This window comes from Lissotriton vulgaris, unplaced genomic scaffold, assembly GCF_964263255.1.
Source record: "Lissotriton vulgaris unplaced genomic scaffold, aLisVul1.2 SCAFFOLD_2469, whole genome shotgun sequence".
In the NCBI taxonomy this organism is placed as follows: domain Eukaryota; kingdom Metazoa; phylum Chordata; class Amphibia; order Caudata; family Salamandridae; genus Lissotriton; species Lissotriton vulgaris.
In genome coordinates, this window is record NW_028252307.1 from 349,431 (window position 1) to 368,167 (window position 18,737).

Consider the following 18,737-nt stretch of genomic DNA (forward strand, 5'->3'; position numbering starts at 1 on the left):
GACGTCTGCTGATGAAAGCCACTGGTTGGTCAAGTCCTTCGGGGTTCAACTGGGAAAGGACTGCCCCAATGCCATGGTCGGAGGCATCCGTTTGGACGATGAATTCCCGACTGTAGTCTGGGGCCTGGAGCACAGGGGCGGAGCACATGGCGGCCTTCAGCTTCTCGAAGGCCTCTTGACAGTCTGGGGTCCAGTTGACCTTCTTTGGGTGGTTTTTGGATGTGGGTTCCGTGAGGGGCCCCACAATGCTGCCATAGTCCCTCACGAACCGCCGGTAGTAGCCTGTGAGTCCCAAGAAGGCGGGGACCTCGGTCTGGGTGATGGGGGGCTGCCAAGACTGGATGGCAGCGATCTTGAGTTGTAGAGGGGCCACCAGACCGCTTCCCACCTGGTGTCCGAGATAGGTTACGGACCCCTGGCCAATTTGGCATTTGCTGGCCTTGATCGTGAGGCCGGCTCGTTGGAGGGCCTGCAGAACCTCTCGGAGGTGGTTGAGGTGGTCGGACCAGTGGCGGCTGTACACAGCTATATCGTCCAGGTAGGCGGCGCTGAATTCCTCGAGTCCCGCCAGGACCTGGTTCACTAGCCGCTGAAAAGTTGCTGGGGCATTCTTCATGCCGAATGGCATGACCTTGAAGTGGTAGTGGCCATCAGGGGTGGAGAAGGCAGATCGTTCTTGGGCCCGGGGTGTGAGACCGATCTGCCAGTAGCCCGCTGTCAGGTCGAAGATGCTGAGGTAGCGGGCAGCTCCCATGCGGTTGATTAGTTCATCTGCTCGGGGGATGGGATGTGCGTCGGTTCTGGTGACAGCGTTCAAGCCCCGGTAGTCGACGCAGAACCGGAGCTCAGGAGTGGTGCCGGGGCGGCCGCTTTGGGGACCAGTACCACTGGGCTGGCCCAGGGGCTGTCTGAGGGCTCGATGACCCCGAGCGTGAGCTTTTTTGACACCTCCTCTTGGATGCAGGCCCGTACCCGATCTGGTACGCGGTAGGCCCGATGTCGGATAGGGGGACTGTCTCCAGTGTCCACGTCGTGCAAGCACCAGAGGGTGACCCCTGGGGTGAGGGAGAACAGGGTTGCGAACTGCAGTAGGAGGTTTCGGCAGCCTTGGCGCTGTTCCGGGGTGAGGGCCTCTGAGAGTCGGACCCCGTCCACGGAACCATCCTTCTCCCGAGTCCGTAGGAGATCAGGGAGTGGTTCGGAGTCCTCTTCGGCTCCGCTGTCTGTCGCCATCAGGAGGCTGAGCTCCGAACGCACAAAGTGGGGTTTTAATCTATTGGCGTGGAGGACCCGGAGGGGGTTCCGTGAAGATTCCATATCGATGAGATAGGTGACAGGGCTCTTGCGCTCGACCACTTTGAAGGGCCCTGTCCACTTGTCCTGCAAGGCGCATGGTTCGGTGGGGGACATCACCCACACTTGTTGGCCGGGTTCGAATTCGATGGAGGAGGCATTTTGATCGTACCACCTTTTCATGTCTTCCTGACTGGCCTCAAGGCTCGCTTTTGCCATTTCTCTGAATCGCCTGGTCTGATTGCGTAGGGTCAGGAGGTACTTGAAAACATCTGGAGGGTTCTTCAGGGGGGGCATCTCCCAACCTTCTTTGACTAGGCTGAGCGGCCCTCGCACAGGGTGTCCGTATAAGAGTTCGAACGGGCTGAAGCCGAGGGACTTCTGGGGGACTTCTCGATAGGCAAAGAGGAGGCACGGCAGTAGCACATCCCACTGGCGACGGAGGGGCTCTTCCAACCCCCCAATCATCCCTTTGAGTGTGCGGTTGAACCGCTCGACTAGTCCGTTTCCTTGAGGGTGATAGGGGGTCGTGAATCGGTAGGTGACCCCGCACTGTTGCCAGAGGGACTTCATGTATTTTGAAATAAAGTTTGTGCCCCGGTCGCTGACGACTTCTCGGGGAAAGCCCACCCGGGAGAAGATCCCCATCAAGGCCCGGCCGACTACCGGGGCTGTCACAGTTCGCAGGGGAACAGCCTCGGGGTAGCGGGTGGCGTGGTCCACCAGCACCAGGATGAACCGATGTCCTTGTGCTGTACGGGGGTCCAGGGGCCCCACAATGTCTATCCCCACCCTCTCGAACGGGGTGGTGACAACTGGGAAAGGTTGCAGAGGTGCTTTAAGTTTGCGGCCGCTCTTCCCGCTGGCCTGGCACGTGGGGCAAGACCGGCAGTGATTGAGTACGTCGTTTCTCATCTTGGGCCAGAAAAAGTGGGTCACCAGGCGACTGTAGGTTTTGTCCTGACCCAGGTGACCAGCCAGTGGGACATCGTGGGCCAGGTTTAGCAAGAAGTCTCTAAAGCGGAGGGGCACCACTAGCACTCGACTGGCCCCTAACTCCGCGATCCTCTGTTCGCTGTACAACAGGTCGTTGTCCCAATAGACCCAATGGGCTCCGGAGGTATCCCCTGCGCTCTGGGCGAGGGCTTGTTGGCGGAGTCCCTCGAGGGAGGGACAGGTCTTCTGCTCTTGACGAAACTGTTCCTGGGTGGGCCCCCCTTCCTGACGCCACTGAGCCAGGTCGGGAAGGTCCTGAGGCTGAGCGAGCCCTTCGGGGGTTTGCTCTTGAGGGTCGGCACGGTCGGCGTCTTCTGCTGGAGCGACCGGGGGAGGAGGTGCTGGCCATTCTGGTTCTTCAGGTTGGGGGATGGCACGGGCGGCCATGGACCGGGTGGTTACGCACGCCCAGTCCGGGAGGCCCAACATCCCCAGGTGCTCTCTTCTCTCTACGGCGGCCCACGGGGAACTCTCAAGATCATTCCCCAGGAGACAGTCCACGGGGGCATCATCTCGGACCGTTACCTTCAACATGCCGGAGACTCCTCCCCACTCGAAGGGGACGCAGGCCATCCGGCATAGACTCTCCGAGTTGTCGGCTGAACGGACAGGGCAGAGAATGTTCGGCAGGATCTGTTCTGGGGTCACCAGGTGACAGCGGACGGCCGTCACACTGGCCCCTGTGTCACGTAGGGCTTCGGCCCTGTGTCCATTAATGTTCACCCACTGACTGTACTTCCTGGTGTTGGCGGGTAGGGGGCCCGCGGGACCATGTCTCTTCCCCCTAGGCACGGTAGAACCATGGCGGCTGGTTCCCACTCCTGGTGTTCTTGCTCGCACTCCTCTTGTTCTTCGGAGATTTGTTCTTCCCCCAGTGCGGCGGCAGCCATCTGGCGGGGTCTCGGAGTCTGGTTCTGTGGACAGTTCGGGTCATTTGCGTAGTGGCCGACCCGCTGGCATCGGTGACACGTGACATTGGCTCTGTACCCCGGGCGTGCCGGGGGGTTGCCCCGGTTGGCCGGGGGTGGGGTGCTGGCAGCGGGAGCGGCCGGGGCGGTGTCTCTTCCTCGTCCCTGGCCCCCTCCTCCTCCTCGGCGACGGTGCTGACCTTGGTTGTTCTAGTTCTGTTCATGTGGCCCATTCCGGCCCACTCGGGTAATTTCCCACCGGTCAGCCTCGGCGGCGAGCTGCCGTGGATCCGTCAATTTACTGTCAAGGAGGTGCTGCCTGAGCTCGACGAAGCAGTTGTTAGATAGGTGCTCCCACACCATGAGATTGAAGAGTTGCTCGTAGGTTGTTACATTGCTTCCCTTGATCCAACCCTCGAAGGCTCGGCTGAAATAGTTCACATACTCCACCCAAGTTGTACCCGGGATCCGGGTGCAGTCTCGGAACCTCTGGCGGTACATTTCGGGTGTGAGCCCATAGCGGGTGAGCCTTCATGTGGTCATAGGAGGTCATCAGGTGGTCTGGGAGCTGTAACAGGGCGTCGCGGCCCTCATTGACGAACCTCCCCCATAGACCGGCTCCCCAGTCACTTCGATCGATCCGGTGGGAGGTCATAGCGATCTCGTAGGCCTTGAACCATTGTTGTATGTCGTCATCTCGGAAATATTCTCGAACGACATCCTTGGGGATGTGTACTTTCTTTTCTGTTGCTCCCGGGGTGCGCGGTTGCTCGGGCACCCCTAATTCTTTGTTCTGCTTACGTAAGTCTATTTCTGCTAGCTTGCGCTCGTGTTCATACGCTAGTCTCTTTTCTTCGAGTTCTCTTTGTCTCTGTTTTTCTTCCCGTTCTTCTCGGAGCCGCAGATGTTCTAGGTTCAGTTTTTGTTCGGCTAATTTGAGTTCGCCATCCATTTTGAGCCGGGCCATTTCTAATTCATGTAGTCTGCTTCTTTCTCGTTCTTGGATCTCGTCCTGCGAGAGACCCGTTCTTCGCTCCTCGGGAGCCGTGGTGTTCCTCTCTGATGCTGCAACATTTTGGTCCGGGGATCTGACGGCCCCGGTTTCTGCCCATGACTCAATGGCGTGCTTGAAATCGTCTTTAGTACTCAGACCGGTGGTAGCGATACCTAGTTCAATGCAGAATTGTTTCAACTCACGATGGCTGTACTCTTCCAATTTCTCCATCTGGAATTTCTCGATGGATCCGCTCTCTTTGGTTGTCATTGTGGTTTCGTCGTGGGGTGAGCTACTCTCTGTACGGTTACGCGTTGATTCGGTTCGCGCCGCTGGCCACCAATGTTAGACGGACCGGGAGGGTCGGCCGAGGACAAGAGGAGAGGTCTCCGGGAAGAGCCGTCTCCAGCGATCGTACAGATGAGTAACTTCCCCCCCACAGAGGTACACCACACAGAGATACGGTTTAACGTTCTTTATAAGCAATCTTTAAGTACGGTGGAATGGTACAAGGAGGTCTGGACTCAGGGGTCCCCTCGGTTCTAGTCTCTTGGCTTGGGAAAAGGGGTAGCGGGACAGTCTTGTTACCAATCTGGTAGATGCGATGATAAGATGGATAGCTCCCAATCCTCGAGCTCGGCGTTCTAGATGATCGGGCCGCGGCGGAGCCAGCAGGTCCCGAGATGATCGATGATAGCGACGGTCCGCGGCGGAGCCAGCAGGTCCCGGTGAAGGTGGTAGTTACAAACGGTCCGCGGCCACGCCAGCAGGTCCCGACGAGGATGAAGGTTTCAGAAGGTTGCGGCAGTGCCAGCAGGCAAGACAGTAGTTCGCAAGGCAGGGCTACAGCAGCGCCAGTAGTCCGTCAAGGATGAGTTCTTCACTGCGTCTCTCGACTCCAGGATACAACTGCCTTCCTGCTCTGGAGCTGCCCCAGTTATAGGTCTGGCGCCCTTTGATGTCCGGACCCTCGCACTTGGAGGTCGGGAGGTCCGGGATGAGGGAGTCCAGACACCCAGCAGGGGGGTGGAGCCAGCGCCTGGGGGAGCTGGGGGCGATCGGCACCTGGCGGGGGAGAGCCATCAACACTTCTTTCTCCCATTGACCTGCCAAGTGGTCCGTTCACCTCCTGGGTGGATGGTGGTGCCGGGATGTCGGGGCCTGGCCAGGCCCAGGGTTAGGGTCGATCGGAGGTCACGCGGCCTCGTGGTGCAGTGTCCAAGATGGCGGCCAGGCCGGCCGAGGGGACCGGTAGTGATTCGGGCCCATGATGCAGAGATGTCCGGGGGCAGGAGTCCCGTATGAGACGGGGAGCGGGTGGTTTCTGTGGGTAACACCTGGAGGGCCGGGCTCGGGCCTTGTCATGCGGGGAGGGAGCAAGCCCTTCACGTGGCCTGTCCAACACACTCCTTGACCCCAAGGGAGATTTCTTCTATCTTCCAGTCGATATGGAATGTCGAAGGTCAAAGATTTATGTTTCAGAGTTTCGTCCAGGGTAATCTAAAGTCTCATGACTGAGTTCCTATACTTATACTAAGTTTAGGGGTTGGACTAACTCTATAGTCCCACATATGGGAGGACATGGGGAGGGGTGGTTATACCCCTTCCCCTTTGTCCAGTTTCACGCCAGAGCTGGGGCTGAGTGCCCCAGCAACCGGTTTGAACTGGGAAAAGCATGGGCCACCTTGTGTGCCCCAGGCAGTGTCTGAAAAGCATTCACTGAATGCAACCCACCCTGCCCCAATACACTAAAGCCTGTCTGGGGAGGTGCTGGCACCTCACTGGACAGGTGCTGTGCGGTGCATCCTGCTTTTTCCTTCCACATCGGCTGCTTTTGAGTGGAGTGGGAGTTGAAGGCCTTGCAGATACCTGCTGGTGTCCCTTCTATCCACCTGGCCCACCCCCTCCCGTGCATACTGTTTGCACTACGCGCCTGCACCACTGAAATCCTCGCACTGCCCCTACCTGCCCTCCACTGCCAGGGCATCGAGATCTGGTGTCCGTTGCAGGGCAGAAAGGCAAATTCCTCTTCTTGCCATTACATCTTCACTGGATGGGGCTTGGAATAAACCAGATCCTTCTCTGCACCCCTCTCCTCAGCCAGTCATCTATTAAACTTTACTCCTCCCAGAGCAGGCTCTGCTATCTACCCCTGCTAGGGGAGCTCCTGGTGCTCCAGGGTGGACCTTACAAAGCATGTTAACAAATTGCTGTATTTAGTGCAGGCCTTCGGGCCCCTCACCCCTGTCCTGAGTAGACTCTGCCATGGATGCTGTATCCTGTCCTTGCCGTCGGGTGGACAGAGTAGAGAATTTACCGTCTGTAGCCTGTCCCTGTAGAGGATGCTTCACCGTCACGCCGGTGTGGCCCCGGTACAGCTTTACTGGCTGCCTGTAGTTACTGTATGACATGGGTTAGTGGAGTTGTTTTTTTTCTTTACTCCTGGGTGGAGTAAACCGGAGCAATGAAATTCTGACATTTCCATTTCACTTATAATTGGTGATCATAACTAACTCACTCTCAATAACTCACTCACTAACTCTCTCACTCTCACTAACTAAATCTCACTCTCTCACTAACTAACCCACTCACTAAATCTATCACTCTCACTAACTAACTAACCTTCACTCTCCTGTTATTTATACCCACCCCTTTAACAATAAACACCATAAAAAGCAACGATTAGAACAGGCAGATACAAGTTGTCAGCATTCAAACATTAAAAAATACTCAAATCATTACTTCTAATTAATAGTTTTTTATCATCGTCATTTTGTATCATAACTAAACTAACAAAAATGCTTTGCACGCTTCTTTATTATAACATTTCAGCATAATGCAGACTTCTGCACAACACAGCTTAAAAACAAACACAAACTCAATATCTCTGCCTTAACACTTATTAGTTCCCAAAGGCAAGACCTATTGGCTATGCCAATGCTTGTTTTGTTTATTTCAGCAGGATTACTTCTGGTGGGACTTCTAGTGTCACTTTTTGTCACTATTAAATTAGCTTCACACATTCCCTTTATTGCTGGATTTTGAGACTCTTCACCAGGGGCGTAGGAGACACTAAAATTCTGGGGGGGACAGGGACAAACTTGTGGACTTTCCAGTGACCCCATACAAATCGCCGCCCGCTAAACAAATACAATCGCATACTTTTGAAGTGAAATATTGAGAAAAGCAGTTATGCAATCAGTTTGCATTATGCTTTATTGTTATTTACCCTCATATAGTAATTAGACCAAATGTTAAAAAAACATGTATATGAATCTTGCATCTTCATTCACCAAGCAAACAAAGGTCGCTGACTTAGGGTGGGGGCATCGTGTTTGCAAGTGCATTATGGTTTAAAAAATACCTGCTGCTGTATTCCTTGTCTCCAGCAATTTTCAGGTAACAATAAAAATGTGAAGATAATTTTGGTGATTAATGGTCTTTATTGAAAGAGATCGGAGGTTTGTCTAGTGGAAGTTTTGACTCTTGGTAAGGTAGGCACAGTGGGGTAATATGCCTGCTGCAAAGAACGTGTACCACGCAGATCACAAATTGCATATCATGTAAATAGGTCAGTGAGTTACTGCTTTTGTCTGAAAGAATCTTTTGGTATTTGCAGTTTATAAGTTAAAATCCTAACATTGAACAGTGAGCTATTAACCGTCATCAAAGAGCTGCATGAACACTTCAAGGTATCGATTAGAATCTTATGATTTTCCCCCAGTCTTTCATTATCCTAATATTGGAAAATGGGTTCATTAGGATAAAAATCAATTCTGATTATTAAAGAGAACCCCCCAACCATGGTGTTATGTTTTAATTTCTGAGTTTATGCTTCTCTAGTGTTGCAAATCCACCCTGTGCCGTGGCACTCCCCAACTTTTTGCTGACTGGTACTGGTGGTACCTGACTCTGACTGACCCTGGCCTCAGACTAACCAGGCCCAGGGCCAGTGCTGTTCTGAAAGAGACACTTAAAGATACAGTGAAAACACCTACATACACTAGGGTGCACTATGGGTTAGGGTACCCCTATCATTGGCATGACCTATCCTATTAGGCCCTAGTACATAATAGAGAAGGGGTATTAGAACTACCTTATAAGTCCCTAGAATATAATAGGGCATAGCAGTTTAGAGGCCAGCAGCCCTCTGCACTGCTGAAGCCTGAGGTCAATTTAGGAGTAGCCCTGTGTTGTAGGACTGCTTTTAAAATGCAAATTGTGCCCAAACTCGACTTTTGGGTTTGGGGAACATACAAGTTGATCAACTACAATGTTGGGGCAAAATTAGGTTACGTGGAAAAATGTTTTCCCCTTAACTATGGATGTATCATATTTGCTAAATTCTTGAGTCCGTCGGTGCACTCTAATTTTTCTTATTTAAACTCTTTTTGCGGGTAATTGTTTGTGCAACTTCTACCTAGTGTTTTGTCTAAAAACACTTTACTTCAAACGTATTAGGGAGGATAGGAAAATTCCGTCCTTGTTGGTAAGTGCACACTTCACTTGACATTCAAGTCTTTTCAACTTTTTCTATTTACAAATCAGTCTGAGTCGCTTTTCCTGAGAAATATTATTTATTTCATATTTCCTTTGATCATTCAGTAGTTTTGCTGATTATATTTCATCAGTTTCATTTTGCCATCATATTTCCACATATACCCAATGCATTTCAGGTCGTAAGGGAGAACCTTCCTCAGGGGTCTGTGAATACATGGCCGATGCACACTAGTTCTTCGTCATTATTTATTTTACCGAAATGTACTTTCCCACCCAATCTCACAAAAAATATCAACATTATAATCAACATTGCAAATTACACTCATGTCTAGCACTAATCGCGGAATTACGTCACTATTCATATTGACTTTTTCGGAACATCCTCTAATAATTTTAATTAAATACAGTGTACACCTTAATTTCTTTAACCTTTGATATTACTATACAATACGATATTTGATGCTAGAACATCCCGATCACATTACCGACTGACTACCAATGAAATCAGCCCGTTCATCCAACGCGGCTGATCTAAATCTAACTACCTAGGTGATTGGTTACTCATTCTTGCAATTTACACTCGTGTTTAGCACTAATCGCGGGATTACGTTAATATTCTAATTGACTTATTCGGAACACCCATTAGGAATTTTAATTCTATATAGTGCACAACTCAATCCCTCTAATATTACTATAAAATACGATTTTTGATGATCGAACATCCCGATCACATGACCGACTGACTACCAATGAAATCAGCCCGTTCATCCAACGTGGCTGATTTAAATCTAACTACCTAGGTGATTGGTTATTCAACCGGAAACCTACGGACGACAGGAAAACACCAACACCGCAACCACAGAAGTAAGTTATGTTAGAAAATTAAACATAGTTTACATACGGGCAGAGATAGTCATCTGTAATAACCGGCGCCCTACATAATAACACGATGCTCTAACAAGTTAACGATTAATTTCCGCCACTGTATTCAAACGCTGATACAACTGTAATTTATATCTTTAACATGCCAGGGCCGATATTGAATTAAGTGAATAAACACACCATGGAAACCCCGTGATTTAAACCTCCGAATTTATTTAAAATATACACCTATGTAGCCGCATCCTAGAGTCAGGATTCTATGTATCACACACTGTCTAACAATGATACTGCAGTAACCAGAAATGTAAAGTCAGTCATTTTTTGTAAACAGATGAAACTATGTTATGAATGATGTATAAGGCTAGCTAAAGTTCCCTGTTCTTTCCTATTCACAGACCCCTGAGGAAGGGTCTCCCTTACAACCCGAAATGCATTGGGTATATGTGGAAACATGATGGGAAAATGAAACTGATGAAATATAATCAGCAAAACTGCTGAATGATCAAAGGAAATATGAAATAAATAATATTTCTCAGGAAAAGCGACTCAGACTGATTTGTAAATAGAAAAAGTTGAAAAGACTTGAATGTCAAGTGAAGTGTGCACTCACCAACAAGGACGGAATTTTCCTATCCTCCCTAATACGTATATCATATTTGCCACATAATACATCATCTGCTGCATAATCTAACAATTTCACCCAAAACAATTTTGTAGCTCAAACGTATCAAAAATTATTAAAAGAAATGTGACTTATGTTACTGTGAAGTGCAGGGCCCTTTGGAAAGGCTGACCTTTTAGCTTTCCCACTGCTGCATTTGTATGTTACACAGGTACTAATGAGGCAAAAGCTTTGCAGAGGCTGTTAGTATGTGTAAATATGTCACAATAATAAAGTATCATAAAATGTACCGCTTTACACTGCAGCCTTTTTTATTGATGCATCATTTAGTCAACACTGCAACATAATTTTGGTCTCCATTGCTGCATAACTCCAGTGACCCGAAAGCATGCTGCACATGTTAAACGTGTCTGTGCATGAAGCAGACACCAAGAAGTTTGCAAACTTAGGGGCTGATTACGATGGCAGAAGGACTTCAGTCTGTTCGCCATCGAATTGGGGAATGGGACCACTGGCCTTCAAGGTGGCGGCCTCATGATCGGCCTTACAGTGCGACCGCCTATCTTTCACATTGCAGCAGGTGCTGCTAGCTGCATCATCCGCGGCAATGTAAAAAAAGGGATATGTTACATATTTCACTGCACTACGTGGCAGGCAAAATGCAGTGCCTGCCACATGGTGCAGTGATACGTAAGGGGGCATCATAGATGCCCCGCAGGTCCCATGTCTGGGGGAAAAGGGCCTGCTACGGCCCCCAATGTCCCTTTCCGCCAGCTTTTCCATGGCGGGTGAACCGCCATGGCTAGGCTGGCTGGTAAGGGACATCATAATCCCTAGTGCGGTGCCTGGTAGGCACCACCAGCATTGTAGGAACCCCAAGCCCCTCCGCCGCACTGGCGGGCTCAAGGAGCCAGTCGGTGCGTGGCGGTTGGTCTTTCCGACTGCCGGGGAACCACCCGCCAATGTAATATGGCGGGCGGTGATGCAGTCACTGATGGCGGTGGGACAGCTACTGACGTGGCGACGTGGCATTCTCACCGTCATTATAATCACCCCTAAGTTTGGTGTGCATGCAAATCCTACATTACCAACCCCTGGTAAGTTGCACTACTACTGCTGAAAAAGGCCAATGGAGGTACCAATGGGTGAGGTGGGCTGGCCTCAAGGGTCTTGTGACCTCAATGACAGAGTCACGGTCGATCTAGGGTGTGCTTCTTTGTATGCCTGCTCGCAAGACTGGAGGTGAACTGCACTTTGGATTGTGGTGGACAGGCCTTCAAGGTTAACTCACACTTGCCACCGTTAGGGTCCACCTGCGGGTGCTAACACACCAGGGCTTCTAAGGTCTATCGGGCCTTCTAAGGTGTAGCATCGAAATGTGCTCTGTCAGAAGTGTGGTCTGGTGGACTGGTCATGAAGGCTGAACTTGGTTCTCCGGTTCCAAATTCAGCAGCTCTGGCCAGAGTGCCACATCCTCTCCCACACTGAACACCATACTGCCCCACTGAGAGAAACTCGCACTGCCTTCAGCTACAAATCAAGTGTGCTGCGACTGAATTCAAATTATGCACTAGACAACAGCAAAATGCTGCCTGAAAAAAATGAATAACATCCTGGAAAAAGCAAACACTCATAGGGAATACAAACATAAGCAAAGCTTGTGAACTGTAATCAGTAAGAACATTGTTACCGTAACTGTTTAAAACTCATTATTCAGAAATCAGTGAGTAATTTTGCCCGAAAAGTTCAGGACAGGGCTACAGGACCAGGAAGGGACCCGTTTCAATCTCCATTGCTTATATCCTTTCAAAATGTAAGCAGTTTGGTTTAAAAAAATACCGCATCCCGAACACGGAGCCACATTTTATAAGCTAAAATAATTAAAACAGTTGAAAACAATCACATTAAGCGTTTCCACTCCACCCATCAACCAGGTATTGCAGTCCCTTTAGGAATGGTGCACTTCCCCACACTGGGAAAACAATATTGTTTAAAGAAAGAAGATAAAAAGAAAGTAATGCTTTCACTGGCAAACTCTGTAAAGTGGCACTAATGTGTGTGGCTGTAAATAACAATCTGCCCAGTCTGCTGGCCACCGTGTATTGCTTTATTTAGGTATTTAATTATTTTTCTCTCCATCCTGAGGTTTTTCTTTTGAATAGAAAACGGTCAGAAAATGAGGACATATCCAGCCAAAGTGTTCCACCTTTTTTGGATCCATTTCACAGGGGAACAAATAAAGAAAAGGAGAGGCAAGAGAGAGTACATAAGAGCTGTCTCTTGAAATAATCACGTATGGAGGAGAGAGACAGAAAGAGATGGAGGAATAACGAGAGAGGGGAGAAGGGCAGCTGCCAGAGGCAGATCAGGAGAAGTTGACACTGTCCTTGCCTTCTCTGGGAACGAAAGGAAAGGGACAGAGTTTTTTAGTTCTCGCGAAAGCACTGTCGCCAGCGAGATCTATTGTTGTCCATTTGCCTCTCGAGGGATCCTTACTTTTTGCACTGTTTGGGACCTTTAGACACTGCCCGTTCTGCTGCTTGATACGGGATTCTACCTGACTGTATCCAGCTCCTCGCCGGACCCGCTGCACGGGTCCCGCTTCATCTGCTGCGGTGAGCGCTTTTTTCATCGGAGGTGCCCTGGGACACTGGAGCTGTAGAGCGTCTGCCTGAGGAATAGCAGGGCTGCGAGCTGACCCGCAGGGACTCGAAGTACCAGGAGTCCCTGCGTGAGGTCGAGACCCCCAACACCTGGGTCGCTCTCCCTGCCTGCCCCGGCCCCGCCTCAGCAATAAAGTACCCGCCGCCTTTCCTCACCGTTGGGATCCTTTCTTTTTGCACTGTTTGGGACCTTTAGACACTGCCCGTTCTGCTGCTTGAAACGGGATTCTACCTGACTGTATCCAGCTCCTCGCCGGACCCGCTGCGCGGGTCCTGCTTCATCTGCTGCGGTGAGCGCTTTTTTCATCGGAGGTGCCCTGGGACACTGGAGCTGTAGAGCGTGTGCCTGGGGAATAGCAGGGCTGCGAGCTGACCCGCAGGGACTCGAAGTACCAGGAGTCCCTGCGTGAGGTCGAGACCCGCAACACCTGGGTCGCTCTCCCTGCCTGCCCCGCCCCCCGCCTTACCTCCCCTTCATTACTGATCCCAAGTACCGCTGCGCGGGAGCGCCCGGGGTGAAGCCAGAGCAAAGGGTGGGCCGTCTAAGGCCGTCCAAGGGCGATCAAGGACGGGCCGGGCCCTTTCTTTTTCTTCGTGGATTTGAGGACTCAAAGTACCCGTCTCCAATATTGTTATTAGGTATTAATGTGGGCTATTTCGTTTGGGTTTAGACCTATTGTCTTCTCTTAATTTTTTGTAAATTGTACTGCTTAACCTTATATGATGTCCTTATGATCAGGGAAGGGTAGGCAGGTTACTGTAAAGACGAGTAGTGTCAAAGCAACTGGAACCTTAGATGATTTTATTATTCGGGCAACAGGGATATTGGAAAAGGAAATTGCCCTCACAGAAAAGCGCTTGTCACTAGATTTAGTAACAGGGAAACGTTCTTCCTTGGGACGAATTGGCTCTACAACTACTCCCGAAAAGAGTGTAATCAATGACTTGGAATCTAGTCCAATCCTTGTAGTAATTTCTGATTCCCAACCAACCCCTGTGGATGATATAGTGGACTGTCCCAATGAAGACCGTATATCATCAAGTAGCACGGGGGATAGTTCCAAACATTGTAATCAGAGTGCCACAGGGCCTATTTCTACGCAATCCCAGGTTCTGGACTCTGACCCAGTAGTTATAAAAACTAGTAAACGGAAAAGAGGGGGGAGTCATAAAAAGGGAAGCAGAGCTAAATCAGCAAAGACGACTGCATCAAGAGTTTTAACAAACACAGCCAGACAAAAGGGAATTCCTCCTGGGGACGTGGGACATGCAACCCTTTTTTGCCCAAATAATAATGGAGAACTACTGGTTAATATTGAGAAGCTGGTAAAAAGCCTTCTATTGCCCCTTTTAGAGAGAACACAAATTGTTAACCTAAAACTGGATCAATTAGAACATCTTATATTACTTAACACTCACTCTCTTGAAATATTGGCTAATAAGAGCAAACCTCCTGAGACTGTGGGTAATAGTACTACATCTAAGAAAGGGGGTCAGAAAAATCAAAGTAAAGCTCCCCAAACCTCTGTAATTGCGGCCCCCCAGGAAGTCCCTGTTCAAACAGTTCAGACTAAACCTACAATGGCGGCCACTGTGGGTCCTCAGTCTAAGACTGTAGCAGCCATAGCATCAACATCTAAGGCAACCACATCTAAGCAGGCAGTCACTCCTGGGTCCAAACCTACTCCATCGCGGGGAACAACAGTTTCTAGTGTAACAGCTCCCCTAAATAAACCAGTTTGTGTAAACTTACCCCCTGACTCTGCCCCTTTTATGGTAATCCTGACCGGAGTCCCAGTAGTTGGGCCAAACAAATCGGAATCAAGTCAGGACCTTAGAAACAAAGTAATATTTTGGCTTAATAACAATAGGCCACTTCCCCCTGCTTCTAAAACGCAAATACTAAGTGTGCGAAGGGTCCCCTGGGTGGGGCCAAGTGAGAAAGATCTAAAGGGGGATTGTATTTTGATAAACTTTAGGGACAGTTGGGTAAAAGACATGATTTGCCGTAAACCAAGGTTTGGCACACTGGGGGATATTCAATGTATAGGTTTGGAATACTTTTATCCAAACCTGAATCATGTTCCCCCTAATCTATGTCATAATAATTCTGGGTTAAGATTGCAGAGTGAAAGACATCCTGGGTGGATACAGAGTAATGTTGTTGCTCGACCAGCCCAAAATTACCCTGGAATGGGGTACCAGGGTGATAGATGCTTTAGGGGGCCACCATGTAATAATTTTCTGCAACTACCCTACAATTACCCGAGAATGAGACTTCAGGGAGAGGAAAATCTAGGGTGGATGCCAAGTAATAATATTTCCCTAAGAAATCGTTTTGATCCACTTGTGGGAATGGAGGGGTTAGATTGACCATCAGTTAGCCAAAAGGAAAATGTATCCCTCTTAGGAGATTGGAGCTTGAGGGAGCACAGGGGTGAAAGATGTAAGGATACCTTTGTGGAGGATGTCTCAGCCTGTGAAGTACAGATTACTAACCCCTCAGAGCCAGAGGTCCTTATTATTTCAGAAAGTGAGCCAAATTTATTTGCCCCCAGGCATGAATTGGCAACTCGACCAGAATTTGTGGGTGATAATTTAGGGAAATCAAGGCTGCGCCTAATCTCATGGAATATCGCAGGTCTTGCTGGTAGATTAGAGGATGAGGCTTGGTTGGATTAGGTGGGCGGCCATGATATCCTGTGCTTTCAGGAGACATGGAGCCGAACGGCCCAGGTCATTGATGGCTTTCAACCGTTTAATGTTCTGGCGGTGCCATCACCAGCAGGGAGGGCAAAGGGTGGGATAATGACAGCAATTTCCCTTAAATTGAAGAATTTGGTAACTTCTAGGATAGTGGACACCCCATGGTACCAATTGCTTTTGTTGGAAAATATGTTCCCTGAGCCGCTGTTACTGATCAACTGGTATCACATTGTCTTTGATGATAATGAAATATCCATAATCATGAGTTTGGAGGAAGCAATATGTAAGGCACGCAGTGACCAGCCTCTATTATTCGTTATATGGGTTGGCGATTTTAACTGTTCGCTGTGTAAATTTGGTGGCTCAAATGTGTGTGGTTTGGAGGATTTATATGAACAACCCTTGATACACTTTAAGCACACACCCCAGGGGGACGCAATAAATAACATCATTGTTTTAAATGATTTATGCATAGTGGAGCCTTGGGTTGCACCTAATTTGTCACCAATACCAACCTTTCAGGGAACTAGAGGTTCGATGAGTGTCATTGATTTTGCCATTGTGTCTAGTAGCCACTTCCATTATGTTGATAAGCTTGAGGTAATTGCAAATTCTGCAAGTGATCACAACCCCCTAATGTTATCTTTGTGTTGTCCTGTTACCGTAAAACATCCAGTTTGGGAGCAATCGATAAAATATAATAGGAACCAAGGTGTCATTTTGAAGTGGGGGAAAATAGATGCTGTGGGCCTAGAGGCAGAGATTTTAAACGCTCACAGCTCTGAAATTGAGTCATGTTTATCGCCAACAGCTAATCCTGAAAAGGTCATTAGGAATTTTGAAATTTTATGTGGGCATGTGGCCGAACATCTTAAAAAACCTATTGGGAAAAACAAGGCAAAGGGCTTTAGATGGTTTGATGCCGTGTGCTCTGCATCGCATAAATCCCTAAAAATGGCCCTGCAACAAAAACCAAGGAATAAAGAGTTGGTAAGAACGACTAGTATGGCCTATAAAGAGGCTATTAGAAAAAGGAAGCATGACTTAAAAAACCTTGCATGGGAAGATCTAGAGAAGGCCTCAGAGCTAAAAGATAGTAGGCTTTTCTGGGGAGTGGTTAATCGTCCCCTCTTTACGAGCAATGGTAAAGATAATATAGTGATGCAGATTACTGGGAAGCCCATTTTGGAATTTTTTTTAACTCAAATGCAGTATCATCTTTGTGCTTGCTGGACGACACTAGGGATTTGGTGGCCTCATCCACAGCTTTGTCTCTGAGTTCCTCGCTCACTTTGCAAGAGGTGGAGGAGGCCTTGAAGAAAGGTATTCTATTAAAAGCTCCTGGTCCCGATGCTGTGCCTCTGGACTTCTTTAGGCATAATATTGATGTATGGGCACCTTTGTTGCTGAATGTGTTTAGGGCAGCTGTTATTGGCCGTATCCCTGCATCTTGGAAAGAGGCAGTGGTGGTGCCGATTTTTAAGAAGGGTGATAGGTGTGATCCCCGATGTTATCGCCCTATATCATTAATCGATGCATCATGCAAATTGTTGTGAAGGGTTATTCTGGCTAGACTGGAAACATGGGCAGACTCGGTGGGCCTTATTGTGAACTCCCAATATGGGTTCAGAAGAGGAAAGGGGACAGTCGAACAGTGTCTGAATTTGGCTTTAATTATTGGCAGGTACATGAAGGCAAGGAATTCTTCCATCCACCTTGCCTTCATGGACTTGTCAAGTGCTTTTGACACTGTTTGTAGAAGTAAGCTGTGGCAAATGATGGATGATAGGGGCTTTGAAGAAACCCTTAGTTACATTGCTCCGTAGATTGCATGAAGCAACATCTGTGGCTATAAGGTTCGGACCAGGGGGGGAAAGAACAAAATCTATTCCCTCAACCGAGGGTGTGCGACAAGGTTGCATTTTGGCGCCTTTCTTGGTCCTAGTATACACAAATGGCCTGGAGAACTACTTATTGGATCACTGTTGTGACTTTCCAAAGGTAAATAGTAGGAGCATCCCCATGCTTTCTTACGCCGACGACACGGTACTAATGATCCTTACAGGAAATAGTATGCAGAATTGCCTTAACGCTTTTAATACCTTCATGCTGGACCTGGATCTGAAGGTAAATTTTGCGAAATCTTTTGCAATGGTCTGTGGTCCGAAAGGGTCAAAATCCAGGAAGCTTGTGGTTAATAATTTTACCATTGAAAAGGTAGATAACTTTAATTACCTGGGAAACCTCTTTAATAAGAAACTGAGCTGGGCCCCATTGATGAAGGCTCGAGTTCAGGGCGCCAGTCGATCCATAGAGGGCTTGTTCCGCTTTTGTGGTAAGCTGGGTCAAAAACCAGTTGCACACCTAAAAACCCTGTATAGATCTAAATGTCTGTCTGTGGCCACTTATGGGGCAGGGGTTTGGGGGATTGAAAGCCCTGCCACGATACAGGTCATGGAGAACAAATTTTTAAAGCGCGTATTATCAATTCCATCGGGCTCTTCAAATAGTTTCTGCCATGATGAAATGGGAATGAGTTATGTGACTGATATCATTCGTCTCTCGCCTTTATTACTATGGGGTAAAATATGGCTATCTGAGGATCTCCAGCTCTCAAGAGACATACTCCAAGACTGTAAGAGTCTCAAAAATGCAAAGCAGATCCCTTGGCTGTCATATGTCAGTGATATGTTACATAAAATAGGCTTGGGTCATGTTTATGACAATCCTGAAAATATCCAGGGAGACTTTAAAGCCCAAATTAAAACAAATTATCGGAAATCTTCACACACACTATGTTTGGTTAGGCCAACGGGTTGTGTGGAAAAATTACAGCACCAGTTTTATTTAACTTTTACAACCCATGTGCAATGGCGGTTTTATCTCACAAGGTTTAGCTAAACATACTTCATTTTCTTTTCGCCTTTCCTAAACAAGGGGGTTGGTGTGAGAGGCTACCCCCCTGCCCCTGCAATAACAGAGTTAGTCAGAGCACGATACATGTTGTCCTCTTTTGTTCTTTATATCAGGAACCAAGGACCAGATTCATCAAGCCCATTTTGAAAGGGCGGCAACCATGTAATTATAAAGAAGGTTATGACTACTTGTTATCGCTATCATCTTCTGGAGTATGTTGCGCCATGTTAAACTTTATACGAGTGTCGCTCCAGATT